This window comes from Malania oleifera, chromosome 11, assembly GCF_029873635.1.
Source record: "Malania oleifera isolate guangnan ecotype guangnan chromosome 11, ASM2987363v1, whole genome shotgun sequence".
NCBI classification, from domain to species: domain Eukaryota; kingdom Viridiplantae; phylum Streptophyta; class Magnoliopsida; order Santalales; family Ximeniaceae; genus Malania; species Malania oleifera.
The window spans coordinates 59,861,156-59,880,339 of NC_080427.1; the positions used below are offsets into that span (position 1 = coordinate 59,861,156).

Genomic DNA, 19,184 nt, shown 5'->3' on the forward strand with positions numbered 1-19,184 from the left:
AAGTAATATATGTATGTTTTGAGAAAGTTGGGTTTTTGAGTTGAGTAAAACCCTAAAGATGGTTATACTAATATTTTCATTATTTAGAGTATTGGATTGCCCCGTTTTGAGGGAATACCTATATAGTATTTTCATTCTTTAATTTTTGAAAGGGAGTAATTTTGAAAGGCTTATTCGATTTATTTTAGGATAATTTTTTATTAATCTGATACCATTCGTAAGAACGGGTGCGTAGGAGGTGCTAATATCTTCTCCTCGCGTAACCATACTCCCGAGCCCAACTCTGGTGACGCAGATCGATTTTATCCCTAATGGGGTAGCAATCAAGTGTTCTAACCGCACTTCAAAAGGTTAGTGGTGACTCCATTATACACTATTTTTCCACGAAAATCACATTTTCAAAATACACCTCCGGAGATTGTTGGAGATTGGTTCTCTGGCTGGGTCAGGGATGTCACGACAATACTACTACAAAAATTTTAGAAAATATAGTGGAAGGTTGTAGCACAATTGATTTTAAATTGGACTACTCGTGCATTTAAATTGTAAGGGTAGTTATAGGATTGTATTCAAATTCAAATATCGGTAATTTTCTTTTTCTTGTGGGTTAGTTGTTGGCTAGATTGAGGGCCGAATTATGCAGAACTCGAGACATTCAAAGTGGATTGAGAATTAAATCATGAGAGATGAAGGAATCCATAATTCCTTATAAATAGTCGTACAATAAATGGTTAAATATTTTTTTTTACATGTATGAAATTTCACTGATTAATAGTCATCACCTCTCTCTCTCTCTCTCTCTCTCTCTCTCTCTCTCACACACACACACACACACACATACGCACACGCACACGCGCACCACATTCTCTACACCTTTCTTTCCCTTCTCCTTGTAAGGTTTTTTCTTTAGTCCTAATTGCTCCTATCTTGAAAAGTATCCTTTACTTAAACAGGGTATCTTGATGTTAAAGTTTAATATACATTATTGACCCATAATTTAATACCTCAAACTTTTAGGTAAAATGATAATCTAACGTGATATCAGAACTGATTATCAGGAGGTCTTAAGTTTAGTCTAATTATCCGTATTTATTCTATGGTACTTAAAAATTTATTATATGCTTATCTCTTCACATGCTTTTGCACCTAATAACTAAAACTTTCAGGTAAATTAATAATCTAACAATAATAATGTGAGAATTCCAAACATCCAACACCAAACATGTCCCCTCCTTCACTTCTCTGTTCAACTGTGTGTTTTTTGATTTCTTAGACAACCCAAAATGATAGCTTTGAATTTGGGACTTGGCTGGCTGAACCCGTACCAGGGAATACATGTATAAATGATATTGTTAGGGGCTAGCAATGACGGACTTTTACTTAATGGTTAAGAGTCAATCCGTCCAAATCATGCCCATCAATTGCAAGTGTCAGTGTCTCAACTCTGAACCTTATGCCCATCTCACGTTGCCTTTTTGAAAGTGAGGGCTTGTAGAGCGCCGGGGACTGTTGATACTTGAAAATGACAGGTCTGACGTCAATTTGGCGCTACACCCACCACTCCCTCCGTCCGGAAATTTTTGAATATGGTGAGAAAATTCCTTACCAAATTTTAAATTTTCATAAAAATTCTTTAGGAAAAAATTCTACCTAACGTTTATAATTTTTATACGTAATATTTCAATCACAAATATTGCGAAGGAGATAGGAGGCATGTATATGGCCTCCAATAAATTATAAAATATTTTTATGAGAATTATATGTAATCAAATGTAACTTTGAAAAATTACATTAAAGTTGAGTTTAGGTTTAGATAATAATGGTCATTGAAAAATGGTCAACTAGGATTTGAAGGATAAGACAATTGATCAAATGACTTAGGTCGTATAATCAAGGGTATGAGTGAGTCAAGTTTATTTATGAGTTATTCGACTTAATCCTACTCTTGAATTCGAATCAAGTCCGAACTACTTGAGTATTTTAACAAATTGAGTTTGAGTTGGTAACAATAATCAAGTAGAATTTCAAACCTAATCGAGTTTTTAAATTTAATTATTTTCATATTAGATATAAGAAGTGACCCATTTATAAACATACCAATCCAAATCCAAACGCAATAATAAACATGTTAGTTGGGTTCAAGTCAAGTATGCGCTGGGTAATCCGTTTAATTTTTTTATAAAAAAATAATAAGCTCTGCAAATTATGATGTTTGATGCATGTATGATTTACTATATATATTTTTTTAAATGGAAAGAATAATAAATAGGTTGTAAGTGTTATTTTTTAAATATTAAATTATTTTCTTTAGAAATATATATTCAAAAAGAAAAATAAATTAAAGAATAAATAAGTGTTTAAGATATTTATGACAAAAAATAAATGAGTATTTTCAAAAAAAATTTAACTCGTACTTGGTGAAAATTTAAGGGAAAAAAAATTAAAATGAATTTATGATATATTTCTTAACAGGTACCCAATTAGGACTTGTTTATTAACTGAGTGGGTTGAGATTTGTGATCTATTTATCTATTTGTAAATGGGTTAATTCGAATCCAACCCATTTAAGTCTCATCTGTTTACGATTTAATTCAAACTCGATCCGTTGACTTGTTTTGCCACTCCTAAATTTGAATTAAGTTTAATTGAGTTGAACTCGATTTTTATGAACTAGCTAGCACGCAAGTCAAGTTTTAATTTAATAATTTTGAAATTAATCAAATTGGAGTTCAAGTTTCAAGTTTCTAGTTGAATTTGAATATCTTATTGTGTCTACTTAATTTGACTCAAATGTACCCTATAACACTTGATTCTTTCTAAGTGGTTGCGATTAATGAACGATTTATGATTTTCGAGAGCAACAATATATATAAAATAAATTTTATTAATTAAATATATGGGAGCAACAATATAAAATAAAATTTATTAATTAAATATATGGGAGCATCAAGCATTGGCATGTATGTGCCTTACGAAATGTAAGAGGGATTGTATTAAATTTCCAAAAGAGGGTGAACATTCTGACAACCAGCAAGGCGATGTCAAATTGACACAACCCGCCAATCCCGGGGTTGGAAAATGGCCCGACAATGATGTCAAACCCGAGTCAGAAGGATCCGTTACTTGTTTGCCTAAAAATGTACGGATCCGTTTTTGTCGGGTATTATGGGCTCCGTTTTTCCATTTTTAACATAAGATAAGGGAGAAATCATAAATTAACGGTTTTAATATAAAGTAAATTTTTTTAGTTCTTATATTTTTTAATTATAAAATTAAAAATTTGCAATTACTAATTTCATATTTACTAATGAATTATAAAACATTAATTGTTATGAGTCCAACCCTTGAAAAATAAATACAAAACTTATCAGGGTGTGGTTACCCTATAAAACAGAGAGGGTCTTCTCTAAATTCCTACCCTTTAAAGTGGGGACGATGTAGCTTCTCTAGATTGAAGTGTTCAAATAAAAATCGACATTGCCCTTGTTAAGACTGGAAAAGCTCATGGGTGGACTTGATACGCATGTGTGAATACCAACTTGACCTAAAAGCTTAAACCCATTAGGTTTTGGCCCCAACTATGTATATAAGCACTCACTATCCATTCAAAATTTCCAATGTGCGACAAACTCACAAGTGGAATTACCACTGGCGTCTTACGTGTGTCGGATTGCATTTGTAAGTGCCTTCAAACCAATCTTACCTCTCACATCTTGACCCTATTCGGATCTATCCCTAGCCTGGATGATCCTTATTGTCTTGGGTCACACACTTGATTCTCCAACTATTAGTACGTCAGGAAAATTAGTTTCACATCTCAACTTTTACGATGTCACTCTCCTAAAGTAACGAACCGAACCGTCGGCTCTAATACCACTTGTTAGCACCAGAGGAGTCAATGAGTAGGTTTGATACACATAGATAAATACTAATTTGACCCAAAAGTTTAAGTTTATTGGATCTTGGGTCCAACCATATATAAAAATACTCATCATCCATTTAAATTTTCTAATGTAAGACAATCTCACAAGTGGAATTCTCAACAACTGTACTCTTCCTAAGGAGCTTAACTCTAGTTCTCTCTCTCTCTCTCTCTCTCTCTCACACACACACACACACACACACACACATACTTAGTTGGCAAATCTTGGACTTATGGTCAGTGAGAGTTGAGCTCTCATTCACAAAGAACTTTATTATTATTATTATTGTTATTATTTATGTTTATAAATTTAAGTTTTTATGATTATTGATTAATAATCATGAACTATTATTATAAATTTAGACACATTATTAGAGTAGTGTTAAACAAAATGAAAAAAGTCAACTTTTCACTACATTGTATTAAAATTATTTAAAAAAAAAAAACACACACACACGCACAACAAGAAATAATAATGCAAGGCGTTTGTTTCAAATTAGGGTTTTTTTAGAAAGAAAAAAAAAAAAAACACACACACACACACAAAAAAAATAATTCTAAAATGCCAAATTGATATGACAAGAGATAACAATATAAGAGGTTTGTTTCAAATTAGGGTTTTTAAAAAAATAAAATAAATTAGTTTCAAACAAAGAATTTACCCACAAAAATATTAAATTAATATGAAAAAAAAAAGAATAATATAGGGCACACATCAAATTAGAGCGTTGAAAAAATTTAGAAATAATTTCAAACAAAGAATTCACCCATAAAAGAATCGGATTAATATCACAAAAAATATAACAAATTAACAATGTAGTTTTTATCTCAAATTAAGATTATCAACAAATAACTTAGCACTCAAAGCTCTCAAAATTTCTTAAATAACATAACCTAAAAATTTCACAAATAACAGTACCTAGGGCTAAGGGTGGGTAGGAGTAAAATTGGGAGATTAGATAATTAGGAGATTTAGACTAGAAAATGTTGATTTTAAGAATTTGACCAAGCCGGTATCACTGTGTTTTTTTTTTTTTTTTTGTAAGCCTAAATTCTATGTATGTGTGAGGTGAGTAAAAGCCTTCCTACTTTAGTTCTAATTTTGTATATACTTACATGGGTACTTCATTTGTAGCCCACACTCGCAATGGGCGGATCCACCGTTGCTTGTAGCCCCTTTCACAAATTACAACTGTCGTCAAATGATTACTTCACTTCATACAATAATTTCCTCAACCTGCAAACATAATTTTTCTTCCTAAATTTTGTGAAACCTTGAGACTGGTCCATTTAAATTTTAAGTCGAGGTTTCATATATCGTATATGGCACAGTCACAAATTAAGTTTTTAAATTCACCAACATTATGTGCAATATTGACATCGTGTTTAATTTTTTCTTCAATTGCTCTTATTAATTAAATAAAGTTAATTTGATTCTAATTAAATATTAAATAAATTTAATTATTAATTTATGGGATGATTTCAAAATAAGTCATTTTTATGGGCTGTTTCAAAATAATAATTATTACGAATAAAGTTAAAACTTCCAAATAGTTTTATAAAATTTTAATTTAATGATCACTTGTCGAACATAAATGTTAAATTATAAGTTTATATTATATTTTTTAAATATTAATAATTTTAATTATTTGTCAATTTTAAAATATTAATCAACTTATGAAATTATAATTTATTAGCTAGTTTTAAATTTTAAAATTACATTTTAGATAAGTTTTCTATTGTGACATGCGAGTAATTAGCTTTTCCTTCTCAAAAAATTTTCAAACAATTAAATAACTAAATTATTCTAACACCCAAGATATCAACAACAAAGACATTAAATTAATACTCGATGCATATATTAACATTGCAACCTCGTGTTATAGTTAATTAAGCCTTAAAAATTGCACGAATTTCTATTCAGTTAAATTACGTTCTCATTTAATTAGTTGTTTTTTGGATATTTTAATATTTTCAATGCTTCTTATTTCATATAAAATAATAAAACTACTATTGTACATATTTTCTAGAAAGTAAAAGGGAGTTTAATGGTTATAATAAGACCATAAAGTACCTCCTTATTTTTGAGTCAAGCCATAGAGGAGGTATTCACAGGTTTTCCTTAATTCAATTGTGAATAGTTATGGGCAAAATATATTTTACATTAATAACATTAGAAATAATTATAAATAAAGGCACAAAGAAACTAAAAAAACTAACAATTACAGGAATATTTTTAAATTTAAAAAATAAGAAAAAAAGAAAAATAGTTTTCATAATATTAAGGAAATAGTGATATTTCATGGATAAATCATGATATATACAATTAATGCAATTAATCCAATTTGTTAACAGCTGCACATATAAAAATATTTATTTTTAAGTGAATGGCTCGTATTGTTATTTAAACAAACTCAAAACGATTTTTAATTGTCTTTCTAATATTCTAAAGAAAATCATTAATATTCTCAAATTATATTCCTTTCTAAAAAATAACAGACACATCAAAATAAGGATAAATATGAAAATAATGCTTTACGAGTTTATTTCCTTCCGAATTTCTTCTAAAAACTAGAAAATTGGTAAATTCATTTTAAATTTGAATTCTTAAATAGGTCTATACGCGTGCATTGGGGTTCGAGCCGTCCCACATCGGTTGGGCGAAGAAGTTCTCGAGGCTTAATAAACCCGGAAGAATCCCATTCAGCTCGTCTCTTCGGAGACATCCGATAAAATTGGAACGATACAGAGAAGATTAGCATGGCCCCTGCGCAAGGATGACACGCACAAATCGAGAAATGGTCCAAATTTTTTTTCCATTTCTCTCCGCCTGGGTTTCCGACCGTTCTGTTCTTCTCTTTTTGCTCATCTTTACTCTGGAAAAGGTTAGTGGGTGTCTCCGAATTTTTCACTCTTCCATTATAATCGAAACTCTGTTGCGATCATTTCTTGTAATTTGCAGGAACTGCTTCTTAGTTCTTAGTATTTCCACAAATGCTTCTGGTTAGTGGGTGTCTGAATTCCTATTTCTTTTCCGTATTTTAGTTGTTGATGGTTTTGAATTTCTATCAATTTCACTATTATGCTTTGTTTGGTTGCTGAGAAAAGCCAAATAAAAAGGTAGGCAGAGTTGGTTTCTAGATTTTTAACTTTCCACCCATAATTCAGGATAGAGCGTGTCTATGAATTTCTGTTACTTCTCCATGATAGTCCAACTGCTGTGATAATTTCTCGCATCTTTTTTTGGAAATTGCTTATTATTTGTTAATAGCAGAATCTCCGTTTGTGTTTTAGTTGTTGGTGGTTCTTGAATTTCTATGAAGGAGAATAGTGTGTTTTGTTCGGTTGCTCAGAAAAAGGCAAGAGAAATGAAGAGGTAGAGAATGTTGCTTTTACAGAGGAAGTAAGGGAGAAGAACTCTCTATGCTCCTCTCCAAATAGAACTTTGTTCCTAGCCATCTAAACCTTCTCGAATGGCAAAGTAGAAAATGAAGGGATGTCATTTGGCTGAGAAGGATTACTATAAAGAAATCTTGGAGCTTGGTTCATAAGATGTGCTAATTCAACTGAGAAGGATCCATTATTCCACGAATGAGTTTGCTGATGCTCTCTCTCTCTCTCTCTCTCTCTCTCATATTGATTTGTTAATAATTTTAATAAAATATTCTTCGTCTTTCTCAATTGATCCTCTATGCTTAATAATTTGGCTTTCAGATTTTGTCATTTTCCAAATTTTATTTAAATCTTGACTTGGTAGACTTTTACCATTCCAATTTGATAATCTTCTTTCAATTTTGCCAAGTGATATTTGTAATTCTTTCTTATCAGATCCTTTGCTTGTTTCTTCTTGTTTATGCATAACTTCTTTTAAGAATTTTCCTTTGTTCATGATACTTTGAACTAGTTTATCCATCTTCTTTCTTAGTTTTCAAGAAAATATATGTTTTGAGGTTTTCCTAATCGGGAACGGCACCAGTACCACCCTATACGCTCTCTTGGCTTCGGCGGGCTGACCAACGGATTTTCACTGCCTTACCAACGCTTAGCGAAAATCAAAACATACAAATTTCTAAACCAAAAATTAAGTTATTTCAAACTAACATTAGATTCCTTGGACATCAAATTTATCAAAATAAAATTACCCCAATCCAAAGATCTTTAGAATTTGCTGACAAATTCCCAAATGAAATTACTAATAAAAATCAATTACAAAGGTTCTTAGGATGTCTTAATTATGTTGCAAATTTTATTCCAAATATTAGAATCTTAATCAAACCACTATTTAAAAGACTTAAGAAAAATCCTCCAGTTTGGAATGAAGAGTGTACTCAAATCATTATTAAAGTTAAAACTTTGGTTAAATCATTACCATTCCTTAGTCTTCCTGACCCTAAAGCTTTTATGATAGTAGAAACCGATGCCTCTAATGATGGATTCGGAGGTATTTTTTAAACAAAAAATGGATTCAAAAGAAACCTTAGTCAAATTTCACTCAGGAATCTGGTCAGGTCCTCAAGTTAATTACTCCACCATTACAAAGGAAATGCTTTCAATTGTTTTGTGTATTCAAAAATTTCAAGATGATTTAATTAACAAAGAATTTTTACTTCGAATTGATTGCGCTAGTGCAAAAAATATTATTGAAAAAGATGTTAAAAACCTTGTTTCAAAACAGATTTTTGCAAGATGGCAAGCAATTCTTTCGGTTTTTGATTTTCAAATTGAATTTATCAAAGGAACTTCAAACTCAATTCCAGATTTCTTAACAAGAGAATTCCTACAGGGAAGTCATGGCCAGAAGACAAACCGCAAGTGACCTTTACTCCAAAGCCTCTTCTTCAAAAGCCCCAGAAAGAATTCCTTTAACAAATAGATTTTCTCCACTTGAGAGACCTTCAAAACCTCAAGCCCCCAGTTTCATAAGATGTGCTAATTCAACTGAGAAGGATCCATTATTCCACGAATGAGTTTGCTGATGCTCTCTCTCTCTCTCTCTTTCTGTCTCTCTCTCTCTCATATGCTTTCTATCTGTGTAATCCAATTGCTGTGATGATTTCTTATATTTTTTTGAAACTGCTTCTTATTTGTGAATAACAAAATCTTCATTTGTGTTTTAGTTGTTGGAGCCCCAACTATATAGTTTCCAACAGAACAAGTGGATCATCTTTGATTTCTGAGGGTAAAGTTATTGTATCTTAGGCGTAGACAAACATAGTAGTCCAGCACAACACCCAGTCATTTTTTTCTTCGACATGCTATGGTTCTAAAAGTTGCAACAGTAACACAAATTTTTTTAAAAAAATATCCATTCCTTTCTTTTATAAGTTTTCCCCTTTTCTTCCTATCCAATAAACCAATTAATTTTGTTTATTTTTTTTTTCTTACACCAAATAAACTTAAGACTATGAGAGAAGATGTATCTTGCATGCGATGCAATCTATCTTTCATGTTGGTAATTTTGAACAATTTATATAGTCCTTAATGACGTCCTTATCCCATGGTTTGGCTCATGGGTCCTTTTGTCCACTTGTGTGGTCTTGCTCACATTTCAACTCATGAGACTCCTTCTAGATTACCATTTAAAGTTTACCTTGTGGTTTGGCTCGTCGTTCCCTGTGACAACCAAATGATTCTTCCTAATGGTTTAACTTGTAACGGCCCATTTTTTACTACCTTGGATCCCTTTGTCCACTCATGATGACCATGCCCAATGGTTGCACTTTCGAGGACCTCTATTGGATTATCATACACTGTTCTTGTCTTGTGCTTTGGCTTGTAGGTCCATTTGTCTACTTGCAATGACCTTGCCTTGTGGTTCAACTTGTGGCTTGTGACAACCCATTTTAGATTACTGTGCAACGATCCTTTCCCATGGTTCGACTTGTGCTTTATTTGAGATTGTCGCACAATGGTTGTGTAGTCTCCTTTTGGGTTCTCCCACAAAAGAGAAGAGTTCTTTACATAATGAAGGGCCTAGAATTTTAAAATCATAGGAAATCAAGTAGTGTTGACACATGTCCACTATCTTGGGTGTGGAACATGTCAACGCGTATCAACAATCATAAGACTCTTTTGATTCTTGCATCCATTAGTGCTTCATTGCCTCCCCTGATTGTTTCTTTAGGGGCTTTTGAAGGTTGGATCCGTTAGAGCTCCATTGCTTCCACCAATATTTGTTTTAATTTTTTGAATGCCTTGAGGGCGCCTCTTTTTATGAAGTCTTTGAGAGAAGTGTCCTACTTTGACTTGATCTCATGGGAAGGCATGTGACCAGTTCTCATCGAAGAGTACTCCATAGTTTATTTTTGGATAAAAATACTCCAAAAAGTTATCCATTCATTTCCTTTGCTTTTATTTGTTAAAGTAAATAGATTGGGATGCTTATATCAATACATATGGAGCTAATGTGATATGACATTATTGTTATTATTATTGTTGTTGTTGTCGTTGTTGCTATTGTTGTTGTTGCTACTTTTTGTAGAAAAAGAAATGTGCTAAGTAACAAGAATGCACAAAGAGGATGAGGATTCCTCAATAAACGATAGAGAAAAAAATAAAAATACAAGAAGAAACCCAAGACTAAGTTGAAATAGCGAGCCAATCATGTTGAATGTCATCAAAATCTATATATCCGAATTAACATATAAAGAACGCTCACAAGAATGCTAAAAGCACAATCTTATCTCAAAGCACTGTTGGGAAGAAACGAGACTTACTAAAAAATCGTGAAAGCACAAGCGGAAGTTCTTTTTTTCCCAATTAACAAAATCAGTTCTTATAATATGATAATAACACCAAAATATATATTTTTTGCAGCACAAAATCAGCCCAAAAATAATTACAAATATCAATCACACGAGACACAATTTTACGAGAAATACCCCTTCAAATCAAAGGGTAAAAACCACGGACTTGAGAGTCCACTCAAAAACTCTCCTCTGATAAAAGTGTGGGTACAAAATCACAATTTTCAACTATCACAATGAGTACATAAGTCTATTTTTAGCTAACAACAAGAGATCTTTAAAACAAAGGGGGAAAGTTGAGAATTTCACCAAAAACGTGGTTAGTATTCAAACCTGATATTTGACGCTACAGTGCTTGGATGACCAATCCGACCGTTCAAAATCAGAAAAATAAGCTCAATTGGACCACATATGGTATCGTTAGTTGATCAAAACTGCACACAATGCAAAAACTCATTTTTTCTCTTTTGCTTCTCCCTTTTTCTGTTGCACGCTCTCTCTCACTTTTCTGATGGAATTCATCTTTGCCAACCCTAATTTTCTTTACTTAAATGTGGTGTAAAAAGGACCTCTAAAAAAGAGCCCAAAGAAAATGGGTTAAAGGGTTGAATGAGTTTCTCTACATAGGAGGGATACCCAAACCCAACAAGCACATCCATAAAAGACCCACTATCTCGAAAAGTCTCAGCATTTCTCTACATCAAATAACCCAAACAATAGAAGAAATAAAACATCACCAAAAAGTCTTGATTCTTTTACACCTTCAAAAACCTCTAAAATCTATATTCTAGAAAGCCTCCAAAGAGTAGAGACTCACCCCATTCTCTCCCAAAAAGCCAAAAAGTTTGGTCTATAAAAACCACTCTTAAGGGGTAGTGAAAGTGATGGTATAGTCCCAAGAGGGGGGTGAATTGGGTATTTTAAAATCAATGCGCGGAAGCTTGATTTATTTTAACACTTATTTATCATGTTCCTTTTAAATAATATTAATCAACACAAGAGTCTAATCAGTGAACGACTTTACCAATGAACAATCCTAAATATAAACATAATCAGAACACAAATCTTATTTTCATTCTAGCATATTAATTTAGTTGAATAGATATTTAAACATTAAAAATATTAACCTTTGTGTTTAACCTATGAATATGTCAATAAACAATCACAACAGTTTTAGCCGAGCAAATATCCTTCTTGTTTTTGAGCAATTATTCAACTCAAATAAAATTATCTCTACTGATTTGAATCAATTTAGAATCGCAAGTTCAGCAGCGTTTGACTCATAACGGAAAGTTAATTTATTCATAATATTCACAAGTTTGTCTAAGCATTCACAATATCCTCAAATCAATCTTAGCATCCAACAATTCCCAACTGAATTTTAAATCATTCACAGCAGATAATAAACAATCTAAAATTGCAAAAAAGTAAAAAGATTAGGGAAGAGAAAGACACCCAGATTTTTTACAAGGTTCGGCGGCTTGCCTACGTCCTTGCCTCAAGCAACCCATTGTGAGGATTTCCTTTCCCGCTTCATTTAATAGGTGAAACACCCCTCTCCCCATTCAAGGTGGAGACGCCTCTCTAATGAGAACAACCCTCTCGGTAGGCAACGATTCTATCCTCGAACTGTCAAGTTAAATACAAGTAACAACAGATTTTCATACAATAGAAAACTCTCTCAAAAGAGCGGATTTGTATACGTTAAAAGCACTAGGATACTATCAAAATAAATTTGATATGAAGCTCAAGAGATTTCTAGGTTTTCTGGATTGAAAACTATGAACTTGAATTGAATTGTAATTGTGTAAAAACCAGAAAAACGTTTAGGAAAAGGGAACGGCGCACAGCAGTGTTTAAGAGATAAGATCAATATGCTTTGATGCTATTTGGTTGCCCTAACGCGTTTAGGGTTAGCCTTTTATAGATAGGTTTGATATATGACCATTTGGGCATTTTTTGGTAACATTATCTTTCAAAAACGGAAAGATTTTAGGCCATTTGCAAGACTTATCGCACGCTTCAGTTGCCTGACCTGGGAGGTCAGTCGCCTAAACTCTTTAAAAATAGCGCATAAGAAAGTCAGTAGTAGGTTAGTCACCTGACCACGATGGTTCAGTCGCTTGATCCTATTCAGTTGACTGAACTCGGAGTTCAGTCACCTGAACTGCTGGGAAATTTCAGTTTCAAACACCCTTCAGTATTTTGGGCATAACTTTCATTAGAAAACTCCAAATAAGGCGATTTTGGTATCAAAAGAAAGTTAAGAAAAAATCCGACAACTTTCGTGTTGAACATTTTTGAAGATGGGAAGTCATTGATAGAGAAAATCGCACCTTAATGCAGCTATATAAAAAAGAAGGGAATTTGGAGAATCCTGTTTCGGGGCTTTTCATTCCAAAAATAATTTTAATCTTTTTGGAATAACTTTTGAGCTTATAAAAATATTTTCCAAGTATTTTAAAAGTTATCTACGTTCAAGTAATTAACCTAAGAGCTTCATAAACAAACCTAAGTTTGAGAAATGCTTACATGAGACTTATATTACATTACACATGGAAGATTAACTAAGTTTTCATGTCTTGAAGCTTGATCTTCATCCGAGCTCTAGCCATTGTTCATTTTGCTTGTTTTCTTCATGACTTTTAAGCTTAAATAAGGTCCATTGTGCTTGTAAGATATAGTACCTGTAAATTCACTGGAAAGCACAATCATATACCTTGTTTTGTCATTATCAAAACGAGATTAAGCCTTGTTAGGCCAACAAGTAGTATAGAAAATAAAAAAATAAAAGGCAATAGAAGTTAAAAAAAAAAAAACGTAGAAAAAAAAAAGAGCATGATCCTCATTACTACCGTGGCACAGAACACACATATCTTGGGATAAAGTCAAAATCATGTATTGTATTCAAACTCGCAACCTATTATTGGTGTAATTTAATTAAGAATTGCAATCCACACGAAAGCGTTTTCCTCTGAAACACCTTCAAATCTCCACAATATGTTGGGAAGAAGAAAATAATGAAAGGGTCTGTTTATGTGAGAGTAGAAAGATTAACAAAAGAAAACACCTGAATTTTCCAAACCCCATATCTTAGCATCCCCACAATGAGAAAAACAAATATAATCAAGCAACCGTAGGAGGAAGAAAGGTCCTCCACCTCATTATCAATAAGATTACAAAACTGAAAATTTTAAGAGATCTAACAAGAAAAGAAGAAATATGAGCATTAGAAGAAAACTAAAGATGAAGAATGGAAGTAAAAGAAACAGAAAAGCAAACATCCCTGAGAAGGAAAAGCAACAGAAAAGCAAAACTTTTCAATACTAATATCCTTCCCAAATCAAATCCTACACCCATCTCCCACTTTATACTTGATGCAAGGGAAGAAAAGAAGTTACCTGCGAGATGAAATTCAATAGACTTACATGTGATGCTTTATCTATAAAATTAGCATCCCGCCCATTCTCTTGTAGTCTAAATTTACTTTTAATAGCCCTATTCCAAAGAGAATCAATTCCCAAAGGGAATAGCCATCACCATTTACCCATCAAAGCATCATTTTTAGTCACCAAATTACCAAGACCTAAATGACCCTTCTCCCTAGACCTAGAAACTAGTTCCCAACTTACAAGATGGTCCCTCTTTTCACGCACCCTTGGCTAAAGAAAATCTCACATATTCCTCTAAATCTTATGAGCCACCCCCGCTGGAATCTTAAACAAGGAAACAAATGCTAAGGAATTGAAGAAATATGCGCCTGAATTTAAACTAATGTGAGCCGCCAAAGATAAGAAATTTGCCCTTCTACCCATCTAGACGTTTAGACACCTAGTGATCACCAAATCCCAAAACCTCACAGACAAAAGATTTCCACCTAAAGGAACTCTTATATAACTAAAACAAGACAAAAGCCACTGCAAAATCCCACACCCTATGCAGGCAGCCAATGAGTCAAATTAATTAAAGTGCACTTCCCTGATGTTACAGTGACACAACCTAACACCTTAAGCTTTAAGGTAAAGTGGTAATCTAACATGATACCTGAAAGCAGAAGCTATTGAATATTTTCTACATTACTTTGTTCATGTGTACATCCCAATATATAATACGATTACCTATTCTAAACAAGGAAACAATTACCTTACTGAATAATATCAAATCCCCCGTATTTACCCACTTTACTAATTTGTATATTATTTACAATGATACTTGGGATTGGGATTTTAACACTCCCCCTCAAGTTGGATCATAAATATTAATCATCTCCAACTTGCTAATAAGATCATCAAAGCTCTGTCGTCTGAACCCTTTAGTGAGAATATCTGCAGTTTGTTCCTTGGTTGGTAACTTGGTACGTAAGTCATACATATAATTCCTTCAATTTTCTCTTTGATGAAGTGTCTGTCTACTTCCACATGTTTAGTCCTGTCATGTTGAACTGGATTGAGAGAGATGCTGATAGCTGCCTTATTGTCACTATAGAGTTTGATAGGAAAGTTCATCAGGACCTGTAATTCCTCCAAGAGTTTTCGTAACCACAATCCTTCACATATCCCTTGAGCGACTGCCTTGAATTCAGCTTCAGCATTACTACGAGCCACCACATTCTGTTTTTTGCTTCTCCAAGTTACTAGGTTTCCTAGACAAATGTACAATAACCTATGGTGGACCTTCTATCTTCCACTGATCCTGCCCAATCTGCATCTGTAAAGATCTCTACTTCCTTGCTTTCACATTTCTTAAAGAAGAGTCCTCTTCCCGGGGATCCCTTGAGATATCTAAGGATCTTGTATACAACATCTAAGTGAACTTCTTTTGGTGAATGCATGTGTTGACTTACTACATTGACTGCAAATGCAATATTTGGTCTATTATGTGATAGGTAGATTAGCTTGCCAACCAATCTCTGATACCTCTCCTTTTCAACTGGTTTTCCACAGTCTTCAACCCTCTTTACTGTCTCCATCGGGGTTTCACTGGATTTGCATCCCAGCATTCCAGTTTCAACTAGGAGGTCAGTAACATACTTTCGTTGAGAAACGCTAATTCCCTTTTTCGTTCTCGCCACTTCCATGCCCAAAAAATACTGCATTTGTCCCAAGTCTTTAACTTCAAATTCAGCAGCCAGAACCTTCTTCAATCTCTCCATTTCTACAGTATCATCACTAGTAAGGATTATATCATCAACATACACTATTAGAATTGTTCTCTTACCTCCTTCAGACTGTTGGAAGAATAGTGTATGGTCTGCTTGCCCTTGTCGATAACCTTGATTCTTTAGTACTTTTGCGAATCTGTCGAACCACGCTCTAGGAGATTGTTTGAGGCCATATAAGGATTTCTTGAGTTTACACACTCTGTTTTCTTCACCCGTTTCACTGAATCCTGGTGGTATAGTGTTAAAATCCCAAGTATTATTGTAAATAGTTAATTAGGAAAGTGGGTAAATGTGGGAGATTTGAAATTATTCGGGAAGAAGATTATTTCCTTGTTTAGAATAGGGAATTGTATTATATAAAGATTGTGATGTACATATAAAGAATTAATTCAATAGAATTCATGAATTTCCGTTTACATGGTATTAGAGCTAGGGTTTCTCAACCTTAGCTAACTATGGCCAACAGCACCGTCAACAGCAGAGGGTTGACCTCGTCTGCAAATCTTGACGGCGACTCAGAGGCCACTTCTGTTGGGGGTTTGAATGGACTTGACAATATCTCCTTTCCACTCTCAGTGGAGAAATTAAACGGGAAAAATTATCGTGAGTGGGCTCAATCCATAAAGTTGGTGATCGAAGGAAAAGGGAGACTTGGCTATCTTACCGGCGAACAGAGGAAACCCGACTCTACCGACGTGGTTGCCTTGCAAAAATGGAGGTCCAAAAACTCCATGGTCACCGCCTGGTTTGTCAACTCGATGCAGCCATCACTTGGGAAAATCTTCCTGTTCTTGCCGACGGCGAAGGATGTTTGGGACGCTATTCGTGAGACGTATTCCGACGTCGAGAGTTACTTGCAAATCTTCGAAATCAAGACCCGACTGTGGTAGATGAGGCAAGGGGAGAGAGGCGTTACTGAATACTTCATGGAGATGACCCATCTCTAGCAGGAACTCGACTTAAGCACCGACGAGGAGTGGGAGTGCTCCGGAGATAGCACACGATACCGAAGGAGGCTCGAGAACGAAAGGGTCTTTGAGTTTCTTGTTGACCTGAACTGGGATCTGGACGATGTGAGGGGACGCATCCTTGGCCGACGACCTCTTCAATCAACCCGAGAGGTATTTGCAGAAGTGAGGAGGGAGGAAAGCAGAAGGCGCCTAATGCTGAGACCCCAAAATGACCCCGTCGGGTTGGACCTACCCGTATCCGCCCCAAATCTAAATGGGCACACTAATGGGCCTGATGTCTCGGCCCTCGTATCAAAAGGCCCAAGGGGATCCAGCCAACGACCACAAAAAGGTAAATTATGGTGCGAACATTGCCGAAAAACAGGTCATTCAAAAGATACTTGCTGGGAAATTCATGGGAAACCGGCAGATTGGATGCCGAGACAATACCAAAAAAATCGTGGGTACCAGACTAGCACTGACAGGTCAATTGAAAAATTACAAGGAGAAAAAATCAATACCTCTTCAAGCAATGCATTTAGTCCTGAACAGTTAGACCAGCTGTACAAAATGATTTCGTCAATTCAAACATTGGGTCAGTCTTCTGGTTCCCTGGCTCACCGAGGTAATTATCTGACAGCTTTCAATACTACATCCTGTTACATATCTCCATAGATAATTGACTCGGGCGCATCTGATCATATGACTGGTTCTTATCAATGTTTTTCATCCTACTCACCATATGTTAGGAATTTGAGAATAAAAATTGCAGATGACTCTCTCTCACTAGTTGCAGGTAAAGGAAGTATTCGCATATCTGACTTGATTATTTTACAATCAGTCCTACATGTTCCTAAATTGTCTTGCAATCTGTTATCCATCAGTCAATTAACAAAAGACTTGAACTGTTCTGCTAAATTTGTTTCATCTCATTGTGTTTTTCAGGACCTCTCATCGGGGAAGACGATTGGCACTGCTAAAGCGCATGAGGGATTCTACTACTTTGAGGAGGCAAGCTTGAGCGAACTGTGTAATACTGCAATTTGTGATTCTGTATCTATTTCTAGAGATAGTGAACTTTTGTTATGGCATGCAAGAATGGGTCATCCCAATTTTTAATATTTAAAACGCTTGTTTCCGTCTATTTGTTCAAATAAAAAGTCTCTTGAGTTTCAATGTGAAGTGTGTGAGCTTGCCAAACACCATCGAACTTCCTTCCCATCGTCCATATACAGACCATCTCGCCCATTTACTATGATTCATAGTGATTTGTGGGGTCCCTCACGTTCACTCAATCGCACCAATACAAAATGGTTCGTTACGTTTATTGATGACCATACTCGCCTTTGTTGGGTTTACTTGCTGAAAGACAAAACTGAAATCCGCTCCATTTTCATCAATTTTCATTCCATGATTCATACACAGTTCTAGACTACTATCTAAATTTTACGTATTGATAATGGTATGGAATACTTTAATACTATTATGGGAACGTATCTTCAAGAGATTGGGATTGTTCATCAGAGTTCTTGTGTGGATACCCCTCAACAAAATGGGGTGGCTGAACGGAAAAATAGACATATACTTGAAGTAGCCCGGGCGTTAATGTTCACTACCAACATGAAAAACTATTTTTGGGGCGATGCCATCTTAACAGCCACACATCTCATTAATCGAATGCCAAGTCGAGCACTTTCCTTTGTCACTCCTCTTCATAAATTCCAGGAACACTTTCCTGCCTTTCGTCTTCCATCCAGTCTTCTGCTAAAAATCTTTGGTTGTACTACGTTTGTTCATGTTCATGCACACAACCGGGACAAATTGGATCCACGTGCCGTTAAATGTGTCTTCCTTGGTTATTCCCCTACTCAGAAAGGCTATAAATGCTATGATCCGGTCTCCAAAAGGCTGTTTGTTAGTCTTGACGTTACTTTCTTTGAAACCACTCCTTATTTCCCAAAGCTCTCTCTTTAGGGGGAGACATGGAGTGAAGATTGGTTCTTTGACTTCTATACTATTGATTCTGTGTCATCTGAACCTGTACCATCTATTGAGCCTTCTGTTGCTTCATTCCCTGACCCATCTATCGAGTCTTCCATTGCATCAATTCCTGACCTGCCAAACACAATAGAACACTTAACCTCAGGGGGAGATACAGGAAAGCAAAACAACGCAGACTTACTTGTTTACTTAAGAAAGCCGAACACAAAGAATAGGGAGAATCTCATACCTGAGGCATCAAGAACGTCGAAACCGGTGATGGCTCCAAATAACCATGAGTCAATGTCCAATCGTGATATGGTAATTGAGCTTTCTTCTGATAATCCGGTACCTGATGATATCAACCTACCTATTGCAATGAGAAAACAAACCAGGTCGTGTACTCAATACCCCTGGTCTAAATA

At 34.7% G+C, this 19,184-nt stretch overlaps 1 long non-coding RNA gene and 1 other non-coding gene across 2 annotated transcripts; both read left to right on the forward strand.

Annotated features, from left to right (window-relative positions):
- Positions 1–6,561: 6,561 nt before the first annotated feature.
- On the forward strand, positions 6,562–7,700 carry LOC131168236 (uncharacterized). Its single transcript, XR_009140267.1, has 3 exons — positions 6,562–6,807; positions 6,885–6,925; positions 7,217–7,700. It is a non-coding gene; the product is annotated as an uncharacterized LOC131168236 (long non-coding RNA).
- On the forward strand, positions 6,633–6,735 carry LOC131143571 (U6 spliceosomal RNA). The gene has a single exon (XR_009133556.1). It is a non-coding gene; the product is annotated as a U6 spliceosomal RNA (small nuclear RNA).
- Positions 7,701–19,184: the final 11,484 nt, after the last annotated feature.